The sequence below is a fragment of the Monomorium pharaonis genome, chromosome 4 (assembly GCF_013373865.1).
Source record: "Monomorium pharaonis isolate MP-MQ-018 chromosome 4, ASM1337386v2, whole genome shotgun sequence".
In the NCBI taxonomy this organism is placed as follows: domain Eukaryota; kingdom Metazoa; phylum Arthropoda; class Insecta; order Hymenoptera; family Formicidae; genus Monomorium; species Monomorium pharaonis.
In genome coordinates, this window is record NC_050470.1 from 8057336 (window position 1) to 8073753 (window position 16418).

General features: G+C 38.4%; 1 protein-coding gene across 1 annotated transcript in view; it reads right to left on the reverse strand.

Annotated features, from left to right (window-relative positions):
- Positions 1 to 16418, reverse strand: part of LOC105837632 (lachesin) — a 176915-nt gene that overhangs the window by 75312 nt on the left and 85185 nt on the right. The window contains exon 2 of the mRNA XM_012682562.3: positions 2897 to 3025. The gene's annotated coding sequence lies outside the window, so the exon portion shown is untranslated. The remainder of the gene's footprint in view (positions 1 to 2896; positions 3026 to 16418) is intronic.

Below are 16418 nucleotides of genomic sequence, written 5' to 3' on the forward strand. Positions count from 1 at the left end.
TACGTTTTACATTATTAGCATTATGAGCGAACGTGTATCTACGCGGGTTGTTTCCAAACAAGATCCATTACTCATTCATTTCGACTGCAAATATTTATCGCAAAGCTCCTCTTCATTCCTGGTATTTTTTAAATACATTTTTTTTCAAATTAAAAAAACCTTTCGCGTGTGTACGCAAAGGGTAAATATATATTGCGATAAGCTACGGACATTCGTTATGCGCTATTTAATTCCGTGACTGCTTTTTTTTTTCAAAACTCATGAGGGACTGCTTTGTTATATGATAAATCGATAGATATTCAATCACGCTATTACACACCGCCGAGCAGCTCGAATGCGCGCGAAATTGATGAAAATACGCGGCGCGAAATCGCATTTTGGTTAAAACCCATCGGCCCTTACACGCGCTGTAAATATGCGTGATACCGGTAATTATTTCGTTCTCCCGGTGCTCCCTTCGTCGGCCGGAAATCCGCTGCAGTTAATACGGACAATAAAACCAGTCGGTTCGACTGTCGTAATAATATTGCGGCTCGAAAACGTGTCGACCGAAAACTCAATTTGCCGGCAATTCGTCGATCAGCGCGCTGTCATCCGCGATAATCCATGGACGTCATAATTTTTATAAATACCAAAATCACCGCAAACGCGCGACTGAGCACGATAATGAACTTTTGCGCGGGACATATCGAAACTGTCGAAACATTTCCCGGAGGGAAAAAGCGCAAGTATTACAGAGTTAAACAAAACTGAGTGTATGTACATTTTTAATTGCGCGAATAAAATGTCACACGGAAAGATTGCGCGTTAAGAAATAGCCACGTACATTCTCTCTTCCAATCGGATTTTACGTTAAAGAAAATCTAAGTTTAATTCATGACATGTAGACAGTCTTGACATATACGATACTGATGTATACCGATATATATAGAAATTGATAAATTGTAATTTCCACGACGGCGGAGAGATCGAAGAGCATGAACCAAATCGAAAGCCACTAAAATCTCTATACTAGTATACTCTGGTACACTCTCATAATATTATTGGACTCGCACTCGTCGGTACTTGAGCGCAATTTCGTTTGGCTGGGATAACCATTAATTATGCGCGCATATTAAATACGCGGGCGGCATATTTCAGTCTTCACATTACCCACTCAATCATGACGGCGGATACATTTGGCCAATTTATTTAAGTTTGTAACAAGCGAATAATAAATGGTATCTAATGAACAAAATATATAAACATAAAAGGCATACACGCAAACAAGTGCGCTCAATACTTTTGTAACAAGAGAAAAATGAGAGTGAAAATTTAAGAAACGTTAATCATTAATGTTGCTTCTGACGAAAAATTTCTTATACAAAGTTAAAAGATATTTAAAAGTGTAAAGTGATTCGTGATAATCGCAAGCTCATATTTATGTTTACAGCTAAAAGCAGAAAAAAATTTCTACTTTCAAATAAAATTAATAAATTTCCATTTCCTTGTATACATGGAAAATCGTGATATATGTAACATTATTTTCTTTAGAGTTCATCAAAAGATACAGATTTCCCTTCTCAAGAGTCCCCTCATCATTCGTAATACCTAACTCCGCGTCTGCTATACATAAACTGCTATAACACGTTGACTCGCTGGAGCACGCGGCCGTAACTTTCCACGCAAATATCGAAGATATTCGCTATTCAGACCCCACTTGAACGGTCAAGTACTATATATCGCTCGGATTCGCGGATCCGTGTGGAGTGGGCGGATTTCCGACCGGCGCAGCGCGTGGGGGTTAAACTGTCTGCGAAGTTGGCTCCCGCGCTCCCTTTTCCAACCCTTCGACGCTCTTTATCGTCGACTACGCGAACATCGCTTTCATCCCGCCTCATCAGCGAGAGATGCATTTTAGTCTGCGTATCTGTGCCATATTCTCTCGCTAAGCCAGTGAATGTAAACGCGCGAGCCGGTCACCACAAGCAAAACTCACCCCGGCGGGGTGCGTCGAGTTGTGGTGAGTTGCGCTTGTGCGGCGCTCATGTGCGAGCGCTTGCTCGCAGTTAAAACTGGATAACCCGCGAAATATCGGGATGGCTGGAGTATAAACGCCGATTACCGTCGATACCCCCGAAAGCGTCCCCATGCGCGATTATACAATTCATTTATCGTGCCGAGTTTCACGGACGCACGAGTGTGTGCTTGTTATTCGCGCAGCTGTATCGCCCGTAATGCTAATTTCAATTGCGGATTTTAGAGATGTTAAATTTAAGAGTCAGTTAAAGATTCCGCCTCTTTATGCTACTACTCTGCGCAATTTGATGATGCATCTCCATCTGGAGTAGATTACACGCAACATCACGATGCTGCTAGCTCTAGACTATATTAGAGTATTCTGTAACACATGAATATACCATTAATGCGCCTGTAACGAGCGAGCAAGCGAGCGAGCAAAACGGCTTCGTGATAACGCACACGCTGCAAGCAAGATCCCTCTAATATGACCAGCGGCGATACATCGATTATGCGAACTCGCAAATTGCGCGCGTGTGTCCCGAGTGCGTTCTCGTCTTTCTCTCTCTCTCCTTCCCTCTCTCCCACTCTCTCCTGCTTTATTAAACTCTTGAAATTACATTCCACAGTGCACGAGCTTGATAACGACGTCTCGTTTTTCGAGCCAACGAAGCAGCCCATCATTGACGAGCGTGGGAATGCGATTTGCTGGTCGATAACTAATTAGTTTCGAGCGCGCGCGCGAGATTTTTAAGCTGTCGCAACCGGCGCGGAAGGTTTCTCATTAGAATGATGGTTATGCACTCCCAACGTTTCAAATGATATTTAAATCCTACTCTCCGAGATCTCCTCTCTCCGCAGTGCAGATATACTCGAGACGCTTATATTCTGAACTTACCTATTATCCCCTAGAAGTGACCCGTTAGCCGCTTACCAGCAAATTATCCGCTTTTCGGGCTAATTTAGGCATGCGTTCTTAGCTTCTCGTTTCGTTTGTCGCTAAAAATTCTTTCCTGCTCATGCTGACCTGCGGACACAAAAAACAATTCCATATTGAGTCCATAAGATTATTAATACATACAAAGCAAAAATCATTCACGCGTTGCTCCAAGCTGCATTGAAAAAACTACTTTTCTATTCGGAGCTAAATAAAATATTTGTACAGATTTGGTTTGCATTACAATGGTTTTATTTGTGCCAAGTAAACGTATTATTGAGAATAAATATTATTGAGGAAATAAAAATTCGTTGAAGTGTGGACGCAACAAGCTTTTAGCTGCAATTACTAAACATTTAATTTATCATATTTCAATTAAATTATTGTTTAGTATATCAAGTTTTAGTTTCGATAATAAAATTCTTTTTTTCAGTGTATCAGAATTTCAGTTTAATAGTGATAACCAGTCGAATGTATCAAACGTAATAATACATTACGTAATAAGAATGTAAAGTCAGCCTTTTATGCACGAGTGCAAAAAGCCCGTGTTGTATACCGCATTTTTGGTTATCCGTGCGTTGATGCGTGGTCCCTTGTGTCTTGGGTTCTCGCAAATTGACAAGTTAGGTTCGCGAAAGCGACGAAGCATCGGTCAATTCTACAAGAGTTACTATATGCGTGTCGCGAGATGACGTGCATGCGAGTGCTGAAATAATCAAACGTGCTGAAAGTCGTGCTGGAATGTTTTTCGCCACAATTAATACCATCTATTGAAGGACCATAATCATGTAACAATGTTAAAGTGCTGAAATCGGCTTTACTCACAAAAAATTGACATGAAAGGGATCACTTTCGACGCACAAAAAATGCATTTTACACAGCTTAGATCTTATTTGCTTTACATATTGTACTACAATTTTTTACTGCGTAAAGAATTTTACTTACGTCTGATGATAATTTTGCACGTGGAATTGTAGGATATTACAGCTCTTTTACGCGTTAATGTTCTACAATGTCATATAATATTTTATAACATTTCGAATTAAACGGAGGATAATTAGAGAGTCCCCACATTTTCCGGGAAAGCCTGGAAACGTTATTCTTTCACGCGCGACCTAAAATCTCTCTCTCTCTCTCTCCCTGGTCAGTAATGCATGTAGCGGCAAAAACTAAGTATGCCGTTCTTCAATAATTGCGAACGCGGAACCTCAATCCGCTGGCGAAAAATTTAATCCGGAAATTTCGGTTCTACCTGGTATTTAGGTCGGGCTGCACTTTTACCGCGCGCCCAATATTTTCGAACACGCGTGACGCGCGTACGACGACGCGTGCACGCGAATCTCGCCACTGAAAGCCTCGCGTTTCAAACCGCGGCAAAGCTTTGCGGTCTGCTCGGACGAAAATTTTTACTTTCGGCGAGCCAGCCTGTCAATCATAAGACTGAATCGCTTCAAAAAGCGAATGTTGCGTCGTTTATATAAAGCATTAGATAGATGTCGCTTTTTATATTTTTAACATGAATTAAAAATTAATTTTTATATAATGTAAATATTATATAAATTATAACACATATATATAAATGTAATGTGTACATATTCACAATATTTAAAATATTTATCATTTTTTCCTTTAAATTTGCAAGTGTGTTAACTGCAATTTAAATCCTGCACTTAAATGTAATTTATGAAATGCATTCTATGAGCTATATTTGGCATTTCTTAAACTCTTTTTTTATTCAGAAAAATCTCACGGAACACGTTCTCCCAGTTTAAGCATCACGTCTGTCTAACAAGTACAAATAAAATAAAATGCCAATTCTCTCTCCTATCAATCAGCTTGATGCTGCCGCACATAGATCATCGAGGTCATAAATCTTCAACTCGCGGCGAACATTCGCGCTCCGTCCGACGAGTTCGTTCAAAGTATCAAATACCACGTACGTGGTGCATCTGCATTTCCGAAGGTGCATGCGGTAACGGACTTCGCTGCATATTTAAAGCCGCTTTTAGATACGAATTAGATAGCGATCGCCTCGACACACATTCGAAAGCTGCAACCTATAAATTCAGAGCGTCTCGAACCGTGGAAAGTCGCCTCATTCTATCTCTCTCTTTCTCTCTCTCTCTCTCTCTCTCTATACCTTCTCGCCACCTCGCTATCCCAACTCTCGCTCGCGGGGTAAACCGAGGGCTTTCCGGGGATTAACCTTACCCGCGACTCTGCTCCAGTAATTTCCAATTCGACTGCCCGACCTGATCTCCGTGTTAATTAAACCCCCTCCTCACCAGTTATGTTGCTATCGATAGCTCTCGCAGGAGAAGTTATACAAAGCTGAAAAGTTTTTAATCGAATATAGTTGATTTCGAGCGGCTTGAGTCGGTCGTACTGGCAGATATGCACGACGATATTTTGTATATGTTGTAATACCGTATATCAATGCCGGCATAAAACACTCACAATAAAAAGAAACGTGCGCAAAAAGATCTGTTTTAATTACAGGATATTCTTGTTTGTGACAGAGCACATTTAGTTAATTAATTAGCATGGCGCCAATGTGAAACCGTCAACGAATAGGTTGACGCATCGCTTACTCGAAAGCGGGGAGATTTCCAGACGGGTTATAATTAATTTGGGATTACTTAAGTTAGTCGGATTGACATTGTTGTTTCCTATTCCCTTTTCGCCATACAGGATGCACGAATGAAAAGAGAATAATTAAACATAATTTTAATTAACCATACTTACCGTACTAGATGTTAATGCGATTGCTTACTTAGTTGTGCTAAGAATGTAAGTCATATTCAAATTCAGAAATATTTTTAACGGATACACGTGCGCGTTGAAATACTTTAAATTGTGCTCTTAATTTTGCAAAGCTAAAAAAACAAGGACATTAAGGAAAAAAATAAGATTAACGTATTCAATTTAGAAAGTTAATTATTCAATGATTTAAAGCAAATAATTTTGCAACACGATGCGTAAGCTTCAATATTTCAAGACGGTCATTGTGTCTTGCGTTTTCCAGATAAAATAAAATAAATATTCCACTTTCAAGATAGCACACATAAAAAAATATATTATCGTTAATGTCCATGTTCTCTCTTCTGTTGAGTTCGCATTACTCGTTATAATTAAGCGTCACGTTACAAATAAATTTCCACCGCTAGTGCAGTGCATGTTATGGTAACCGTAACGATCTCCGTCTCGAAATAACCATAGCGCGTGGTCCCGTAAAACCATTCAATTACTTCTAACCAATTTTCCACGTATTTGATATGGCTTTATGCTTGGTGATCATATTAAGATGTACAACAAGTCGCATCCTATATACTTTTATACGAGATAAAAACAGTTGTTTCGCGTCCTTCTCTTCTCTCTCTATTGCTTCGTATCTTCCCTTTGCTCGCTCCCTTCCTTTTTTACTGTTCTTTTCTCCCGTCTCGCTCGTTGCATCCCCCTTTGCTCCCATACTAATTCTTTCGCTTATTTTGTGCAATGTACTCTCCTCTCGCGCTTTTTCTGTGTGTTGCAAAGCGTTAGTAAAAAAGATTTCTAATAATTTCTACAATTTAATTTTACGCTATTAATTCTCGCACAAGTTTGAGACAGACGGCTTTGTCCGTTGCTGACCGTTCGCTTTATTACTTCACGTTTTTACCCCTTTTTTGCTAGAGATTCGCAGTCGGGCGAGTGGATTTCTTTCATCGCGTTACATTCCACTCCGCTTTTATCCGCGAATTTCACCTCGCTGTTTTTTTTTCTTTTATTGTATCTCCGCGTTACTTATCCTTTACTTCGCATTCGCATTCCGGATTTAACGCTAAACATGACCGAGATCTCGGATTGACTTTATTCGTATAATACAAAAATCGCGTTCGCGGATTAAAAGTCAAACAGTCGCGTGTAATGCGCCGCATGCATTTTCACCTCTATGTCCTTTATTTCCCTCACACATTGTTTCCCTTTTGTAATCTTCAACGTTTCCCCCAGCATTTCACATTCCACGTTTCAGTTTCTTCTCTCTTTGAATTCTTTGATATGTCATTCTCGAATTTTCTCTGCGAATTTTCGCTGTCATCTTTTCCTCCATCGACGTATCTTCAATTTTTCATTTCTCGATCGGTCGCTTTTTCGTTTCTTGATATTTGCACTTTTCTCAACTACTCTCTCTCTCTCTCTCTCTCTCTCTCTCTCTCTCTCTCTCTCTCTCTCTCTCATTTTCTTTCGTCGATTTGTCTCTTTATTTGATTCCATCGTCCGATACTCCACACTTTCACAATCGCGCTACTGCACGCCGGTCTATTTCTCGCTTTGTCTGCTTTTCTATCTGCTTAGTAAAATCTGCTACGGAGAAGTGAATAGAAAATTATTCGCCCATTAACCAATCTTTAACATTTTTTTACAATGTATCGGTCTCACATACGTATAAAAAATTTTTATCAAAAATTTGCTTTCATAAAAACGTTATGCTAACATAAATATTGAAAATAAATAATAATTTAAAAATTTGGCGTTTTTGTATTTATTTAATATCGCACAAATTATCTTATTTTATATAGTATTCTTTTGATATTTCATGTTTTGATATTTTATGTTTAATGTTCTAAGTAATTAAGTATCATGTACGAGAACTGTTTAAATATTATTTCAGCTGTAATAGCAAGAAAGCACGTCGTGGCATTTGCTGCGTTTATGTTCGCTTCGGCATTTCAATGAGATTCTCTTCTAACTGCGGCTAATGTAATATTCCGAAATGTCTCAGACGAAAGGTCAAACGTTCAAGATATATTTTACGATACACTGCATTTCGTTGCAAATAAAAGTATCTGATACTGCAACGATATTGCACACAGAGAAATAATTACTACTTCCAAGTAATATACTTGCTCTAAGTAATTGGTTTCTTTCTATATCCGTAAATCTATGGTAAACTTGCTACAATTATCACATTTCTTAAAACACACACACACACACACAATATATTTTATATATATATATATATATATATATATATTGTATCCGCCATTTTTAAAAATGAGTAATTGACCAAACATTCGTACTCAGCGATATCAAAAACGACTCACACACATATATCGCAGTAAAATATGATTTCCATGTATTTGGACACCATCTACCATTTTGAATTACTTGAAAAAATCAATTAATAATCATAGTTCATACTTTAAAAAGCCAAACTCTGTCACTTCAATCGTTTACAACAGTTATGGACAAAATGTTTCGAAGTTCTCTACTATAAAAAGTCAATAGTCGTAAAAATTTATATCAACTTTGAGCCGCCATATTTAATTTTCAATGAAAAATTTTAGAATTTTGACCCCGGAATTTAAAAGAGCAACTCTTTTTACATAGAAAAGCATATTTTGTTTTAAGTTTTCATGTGATCTCATCACTTTTCTGACCAATCGACTATAAAAATGTCCGCTTGAGAAGTAATGGAATAATAAGTGTGATACTTCAAGAATATTCAATTCAAACAAATATTCAGTCTACTTACTACAATTCTATGTAATTCTTCTTGAATCAAGTTTTATAATATTCTTGAAACAAGAATAAATTCTTACTTTAAGTAAAAAAATGCTGAAATTTTCTAATACTTGTAGCAAGCATACCTTAAAATTAATATTAAAAAAATATTCTTGGTTGAAGAAAATTATTACTTGAACAGAATAAAATAAAATAAGTAATTATTTTTCTTGGTTGTAAAATGATATTTTTCGGTGTGCTTTTCATGTAGCTGAAGTTAGCAGCCAAACGCCGAGCAGCCAGGGCCGAACGTCATATAAGCGTTTCCAGAAGACACTATTCAATCAAACATTAAAAATTCCCTCGTTATGAAGTTTTCATTTGCAATCGTTATTAATTGATTAGTGGCTTTTTAAATTGTTAATTACGTTAGTCAGATAAATACAAGGAACGCTGTCTTCGAATTTCTACAAAAACATTTTTTGAAGTCTAGAACGACTTAATTAACCGTATATGAAAAATTTTTATAAAAATGCATTTTTGCAAAACATAGTTGATTACCAGAATAATGCAGCAATTTTTTTTGTAAAGTACATTACCGCTTTTTACCGCACCCAGAGCCGACGACCAGGATGTAGCGGTTTCACGGCTCCAAATAATAAAAAATAATTTAAAAAATGTTTATAACAATTAGGAAAATGCACGTCCTCTCGCGAATGATCGATCAGTCGATTGTACGTTACGGAAAGATATTTCCAGCCAAATTTGCAGGAAATCGTACATTGCATTTAGGCGTGAGGCGCAGGAAACAATAAAAGTTAATTTTTTAAATGTTTATAACAATTAGGAAAATGCACGTCCTCTCGCGAATGATCGATCAGTCGATTGTACGTTACGGAAAGATATTTCCAGCCAAATTTGCAGAAAATCGTAGTTTGCGTTTAAACGTGAGACGCGGAAAACGATAAAAATTAGTTATAAAAATTTATAACAATTGGTAAATTACAAGTCTTGTCGCAAATGATCAATTATGTATTATAATGACTAAACTCTATGCAATTTTTTCAAAGTTTGTTAAAAATCTCATAACCAGGGAATTTTTAACGTTTGATTGAATGATGCCCTTTGGAAACGCCTGTAATGACGTTCGGCCCTGGCCGCTCAACGTTTGACTGCTGCCTTTGGCTGCTAGCTTCAGCTACATGTGCTTTTCTTCCTGCAGTGTTATTGCTATATTAAACCAGGCGATTTGCAATACTACAGTCAAAAGATTAAATCGCTTTTTAATACAAATATTACAATTGACAAGATACAATGATATTTAATGTTGTATATTAGATTATATAATTCGTGAGTTTGGTGTAAAAATATCCAATCCATTGATTATTCAGACATCTAACAAAGTATTTTTTACTTTCATACAATATTTAATACAATTTGTATTCTTAGAAAAATATGCTTGACACGTAATATTCTTAATGAGAAACATTGGCTTATTAACTCTTTCAGTATGGCGGGAATCAATCGAAAAGTATTACCAAGTATCCGAGAATCTAGAGCCGCGAAGCGCTGTACTCTTCTTTTGTACAGCCCTAGCAATAGCTATAAATAAAGTTTTATGATATAATAGAAATAAAAATTATATAAGACAGAATATTATGAACAAGACAGCGAATATTTCACAATTGTCAACTAAAATTGACGGTCGAATATATGTTAACATTCCGTAGTCGTCAATTATAATAAACGCTCATATCAAAAGAATTAAAACATTACTTGTAACACATAACAATTGATTATCTTATTATATTTGAATAGTGCTACGTAACTGATACTATCTAATGATCACTTAGGAATAAATGGAACTTAAATTTTAGAATATAATCATTAACGCACAGAGGCTAACGTGCAACAGGCCGTTCACCTTAAATATCGATGTTTAACGGAGGATAATGTCCTCGGACAATCGCGACGAAATGCATGCTATGGCGCGCGCTAAATTACGGCATGAGTGCTGTCAGAGTACGAGGGAACGGAAGCACAGCTTTAAATTGATTTACAGTCGTACAATCAAAAATGCAAATGGGTAATCAAGCGCGTATTCACGTGTCCGCGCCGAATGCCGATGATACGGCGCGCCCGCGTCGCGCCGTGATTACACGATATAAAATGATATCAAGCCCGCGTCGCATTGTAGCGCGCATCTCGCCTGCACTTATCCTTGAAATAGTATTTTTTGTAATTGCAAATATCATACAACGAGGTGCACTCTGCTACCTCATAAAACGAGAGCAAACGTATGTGAGATAATCAGCAAGAATGCAAGCGCAAATTTTTGAATAATAATTTTTTCAAAATGAGATAATGTGAGGTAATGCGACGAAATAATGAAAGCGCGCCTTTAATCCAGATGTCTTTCAGAACCAATATGTTTTTGATGAATCGTTTAAATAATTTGATTCGCGAATGTTTCATTTACCATCTTTGAATTATTCATTTTGCGCATTTCCGTCTGTGTCGCGCGACAGACGCACCGGAACATTTCGACAAACAAAAATTATCTGTACTCTATCAGTTAATCGGCGTTATTAACATTCGCAATTACGAACCGCAACTGTCGAGCGTTACCAAATAATTCTTTTGGCTTGCAGTTTGCATGCTGCATGTCCCATACTATTTACAATATACGATTGCGTGGAATAATTAACGCAAATCGACTGGAAAGCGATAAATTACCGATTAATTACTATTAAAGAGCGCCGTTAAATCAATCAATCGCGCCGTAATTCGTGTTTACGTTTTATTCGGATGGAATATATTGGCCGCGTTTGCGGGAACGTTGCACCGGCGCTGCGATAGGGGGATCCTCTCTTCCTCCCTGGGTATTGTTTGGCGCGTGTTACGTTGCGCGATGTGCGCGCGACGATTAAAAATAATATTTCCACTCACGCGGTCTTTACGCGCAAACAATGCGGCGCCGTTGTACAGATGGCTCGCGCTCTGCATAATTTCTGGTAATTTTAGATCGCCGCGATAAAGCGGCATGTTTCCAGGAGAAAAAGGGGTCCGTAGGGAGCCCCGTGGACTCTTCAAAGCTTTTACTCGCATGCGTAGGTTTCTTGTGGTTACGCGATGGGGACACCGGGCGTTAATTTTATGGAACAATAAGTGCGCCGAGAATATATACATTATCCGATCGTTAACTCGAACTACTATGCCGGGAGATTCGGCTGTGCGTATTTCGTGCGCCGTAATATATCTTAATGCATCGTAATTTCGAAGACTCCGCATATTATAAATACAAAAGTCTCCTTATCAACGGTGACTAATTAATTATTTATCGTGTCTGTGTCTAATTATTCAATACTATTATATATTGTCTTTTCATATTGAGAAATTATGATCTCTGTGTGGTTTAACAGTTGAATTACAGGCGCAAAATTGCCTCGATTCCGAAAAGTGGAACACGATGAACAGTCGTATGTGCGTGGGAGATAGTAGAAAAGACGGGGGTGCATGGGAATTAATTTTGTAATGGCCGCGGGCGCGGCCGCCTCGAGTATCCATCCAGAATGCGTTATACGTTTTTATTATTTCTCAGGACTCATTGTACCACGTTATTGATCCCCCCGCAGCGCGGCGTAACCTAGCTGCGATCGCAATAAAGGTACTCCGCTGATAACTCGTATCCTCAAGGATACAACTTCACAATAACGCAAATCGAAAACGTTCCCCCATTATTTGTGCGAAGAATGGCCGTTCTTAATGGCTTTAGGGAGGGCGGTGCTTCCCCACATCCCCATACATTACCGCTGCTAACTTCGTATAATGCACAGCGCCGCGCCAGGGCAAATGTTGCGCTTAAACATCTAAATAAAACGTGACGATAAAACGATAAAAATAACACGCGTTGTTGAGCCGACACTCGCGCGACGAAAAATATTCCGAATATAATTAACACCGTAAAAATTGCAATATAGAAGTAGGCGTCAGAATAACGTGATAGCTAAGTAACATTAATTACGGAAGTCTAACCATTCGCGAGGAGGCACAATGTATCTCGGACACAAATATCTATCGACTTGCCAGAACATTTCGAATTCTCAAATTAATAATCACTCGTTAAGGAAATTCTCGCGTTTGTGAGTATCGAGGGAGAAATTTCGAGGGAAAAAATGAGTAACTATTATCGAATCGCCTCAAAGAAATCGCGCGACGGAAACGCATCATGAGATAATAGCCGATTGTCAACGTTGGTCCCCGGTTTTTTCGTTCATCGAGACTCGTGTCAGAATATCATTCATAGAATCGACGTTCTGAGGAACAGGAAACTCGTTAGGCATCGCCCCAGGTGCCTTTTGGGACCGTACCGCGTTCGAGACCGCACGTCTCGATTTTCTGGTCCAGCTTGTATACCAGAGGTGTGTGTACATATGTATGTAAATATATCGTGATGGCCTATACGCGATGTTTCCAAAAGCTTTGCTGAAAACACCGTACGATCCTTCCGATGCGGCTCGTGATTCCACTAATCACGGATGTTTTTCGCTGCGGGGAATCTTAGTGGATTAAAAACCTACAGCTCCATTAAAGTAACAGCAGCCACTAACAAACACGGTTTTGTTCTCCGTATTTTTTTGTATACAAATTCAATATCTCATTTCAAATAAAAATTCTCCAATTACATTTATAAAATTAATTAATTTTTACGTAGTGCTACAATTGTATTTGTATTTATTCTTCACATTTTTTTTAAACAAAACTTCAATATTACAGTTTTTAGAGAAAAATTCTTCAATTACAGTTAAAATTAACTATAACTTATATTTATATCTTTTAACTAACTTGTTATTATATGATGAAATTTAAATATCGCAAATCGCACAGATGACACATCTCTTCCTACAAGTCTTCTTATAATTTTTAAATACAAAAGAATCTAAGTTACACGTAGAATCTACGTCGTAGATCAACTCAATGTAAGAGTAATTCTTTTTTTCCGAAATCGTACAAAATAAAAATATTTTGTGGAATTGTTCAATTGTTGTTTCATTGCATCTAGACTATTTGTACCAATTGCAATTTGCAAATTTTATTACGACAAATCTCGTCGAATATTTCTAATTTGATTTTATTATAGGAATTTCGTTACGCCGAATATTGATTTTCGATCAAACTTCGTTAAAGTAAAGCTCTCGTTCTGGTGATTATAAAGAAATGCCGTTATACTAATAGGATTCTGCACACTTAATGGAAACGGAAGGATATTAAAAGCTTCAGATTTTGTTTGATATTTGACCATCGATATTAAATATTGATACTTTTCACGTAAATCCATCTAATCCCCACTGTTTTCTCCACGATAGACATTGTAGAGTATTTCCGAGCTGGACTGGAAGAGTTTTTTTCATTTTTACGTGCAATTTCAAAAATTTTTAACCCAAACGATATACAAACAAATATTACAAATAATTGTACACTGAGTTTTTGTATCCTTCAACTATTTTTTAACACAGTAAGTGTATATATCCTTAAATCGCGCATCGCTGATTTGGCGACCCATTTCTACCTGCCTTCCTACCGCCCTAATTTCCCGTCATGTCCAAGTCGACTGACCACCTCGAGTGGCGAAAGTTGGCTGGCAACAAAGTACATCCCGTTTGGGCCGGAGGCGTCTCAGCTGGTCCCAGCATCAGTTGTCTTTCGCTTATCTAACTTCCGGGATGCAACACGTCACTCGTCGAACTCGCCGACCGTGTTCGCATTCGAACTTCGCGTCGCGCTCTAGCAAATAAGAATAACGTTGTTAACTTTGTGCAGTCACGATGACTGAGTATGCGGCTCGAGATCCTTTCCTGCGAACTTCTCAAGGAACAAGAGAGATCGCACGATCCCGACGTCGGGTTGCTGATGAGGCGACAGGAAACGCCGATCCTCTCAGATAAATCCTTCGACCGGTCGCAGCTTGAAAAGCGACGTCTGAGCGAATTTGAAACCGGATCTCGATTCAACGCGCGCTGAAGGAAGATCCTGATGACGGGGAAGATTGCGACTGTCTCTCCGATGGATTTTTCATTCATGATTTTTCATTCGGACCGCGTCGAGTGCGCGACGGAATTTCGGAAGAGCTCACGCATCTAATCTGCATTAATGCTCTGCTCGCTGCGAGAGAGAGAGAGAGAGAGAGAGAGATTCCCTAGAATCTAGAACGTGTCGAATAGAATGATTGCTCAAAGTTCGTTGAAAATCAAGTACTTATTACGATATGAAACACATAATCTAGAATTCACCTCGTAAATCGAATTCCGTGTGAAATTTCCGTGAAAATGAAATTCCGATATATTGAATCACCTTAATATTTAATATAAAATACTTGATGCGATAAGCTCGACTGTTTCAATACGTTTCATTATAATTATTATAATCTTGTATGTTGGTGTCTGAATCGCATTAACAGACGCGCGCTCAACAAGACCATAAGACGAAGCAGCAGCCCAAGTTTCACGATTCAAACGACAGTTGCGTTAACTGTCGTTGCTGATAATTAGGAAAATTGATTAATTAGAGTATCATTATTAAAACGCGTCGCCGATGAATAGGTCATTCTTTATGAACTCTTCGCTCGTCGTCCATCGTGTCTACTTCATTATCACTGGCGGAGGATCGCTTAATGAGAGACGGCAGTCCGTGTTATCATTCCTCCTTCGAGTTTATCGACCCGAATCCTATCTTCTAGTCCCCCCAGAGCTTGTCCTTTGACAAGTTCAGTTCGACAGATTAAATCTTCTGCCGTATTCGAACTCTCCAAACGAAATCCTTAAAACTGTCTTATAATCGCCACGGGAAAATACGCGGCGCAAGAAACCATTAATCAAGCCCGATAATGAGACAATATCCGAGACATTCTCAAACAGTCAGGTTCGATAAGAGAATCGCGCGAGATCATTGCGACGTTGCATCCAATCATTTGGGGGGGGGGGGAACTCACTCGTTCACGCACGCGAATTCGACTCTCCCAAATAGTTCGTCGGTTATTAACAATCTTTCAATGTTAAATAACATAGTTTAATAAAAATTTTTATAACTTAAAAATCGATTGCATATTTTACATTTCATAATATTTCTGCATTTTTGGACTACCTTTATAACTCTTTGCCACATATAACATGTACATTTTCCTGGACAATTTTTGTTTCATTTTATTTCATCGCGAATTTATTTTATTATTTAGTTTCAAGATTCAAGCGAAGCTTAACTTTGAATGATTCAATCTCCTCCGCGAGCGATGAATCGTGTTCCACGAGAGCCTTGCAAAAAAATTGCGCCAAAAGAAGAATACCCTAAATCGAATATCCAGATGGTCGGGGAGAAAGAAATCCGCCTAACGAACATCCTGTCGCGGAAATATGCGACGATGATTCTCGACCGAGAGCTCTCATGTGAAAAATTCGCTCGTGGAGTAAGGAGCAAGAGCGACAGGAAGTCGCACTCCCCTTTCAAAATGTCTTAGAGGATTTCACTGTACTTTCCCGGGAAGTATGATCTGACGAACTTTAATCTCGACGAACCGGCGCGTCGCGCGGTATAATAATGGCGGAGAATCTCGGCTGATATCTCACTGTTGCATTGATTGTTCCTTGAGCGAAATTGCCTCTTATCTCGCACGTGCCGGAAACGCCGATAGTCTAACAAGGATGCTTGCAAAACGCTTTATTGTCGGACATGCAACAATGGAGCCGCTTTTTCATATCGAAAATTAATGAGAAATATGGATGGACGAGGAGAAAAGGTAGAGATAGTTAAACAATCTCAAATTATCAGTGTTTTGATGATCAATCATCCTAGGAGAGAAATATCGCAGGTAAAGAGGAATTGTTGTGAAATTGTTGACGAGAAGTTTCTTTTAGCGGATCGCAATTAAGAGAAGTAAAGGAAAATAAAAAATAATAAGATAAGAGCTGGTTTACGCAATATACTTTTAATATCTACATGTAATAAA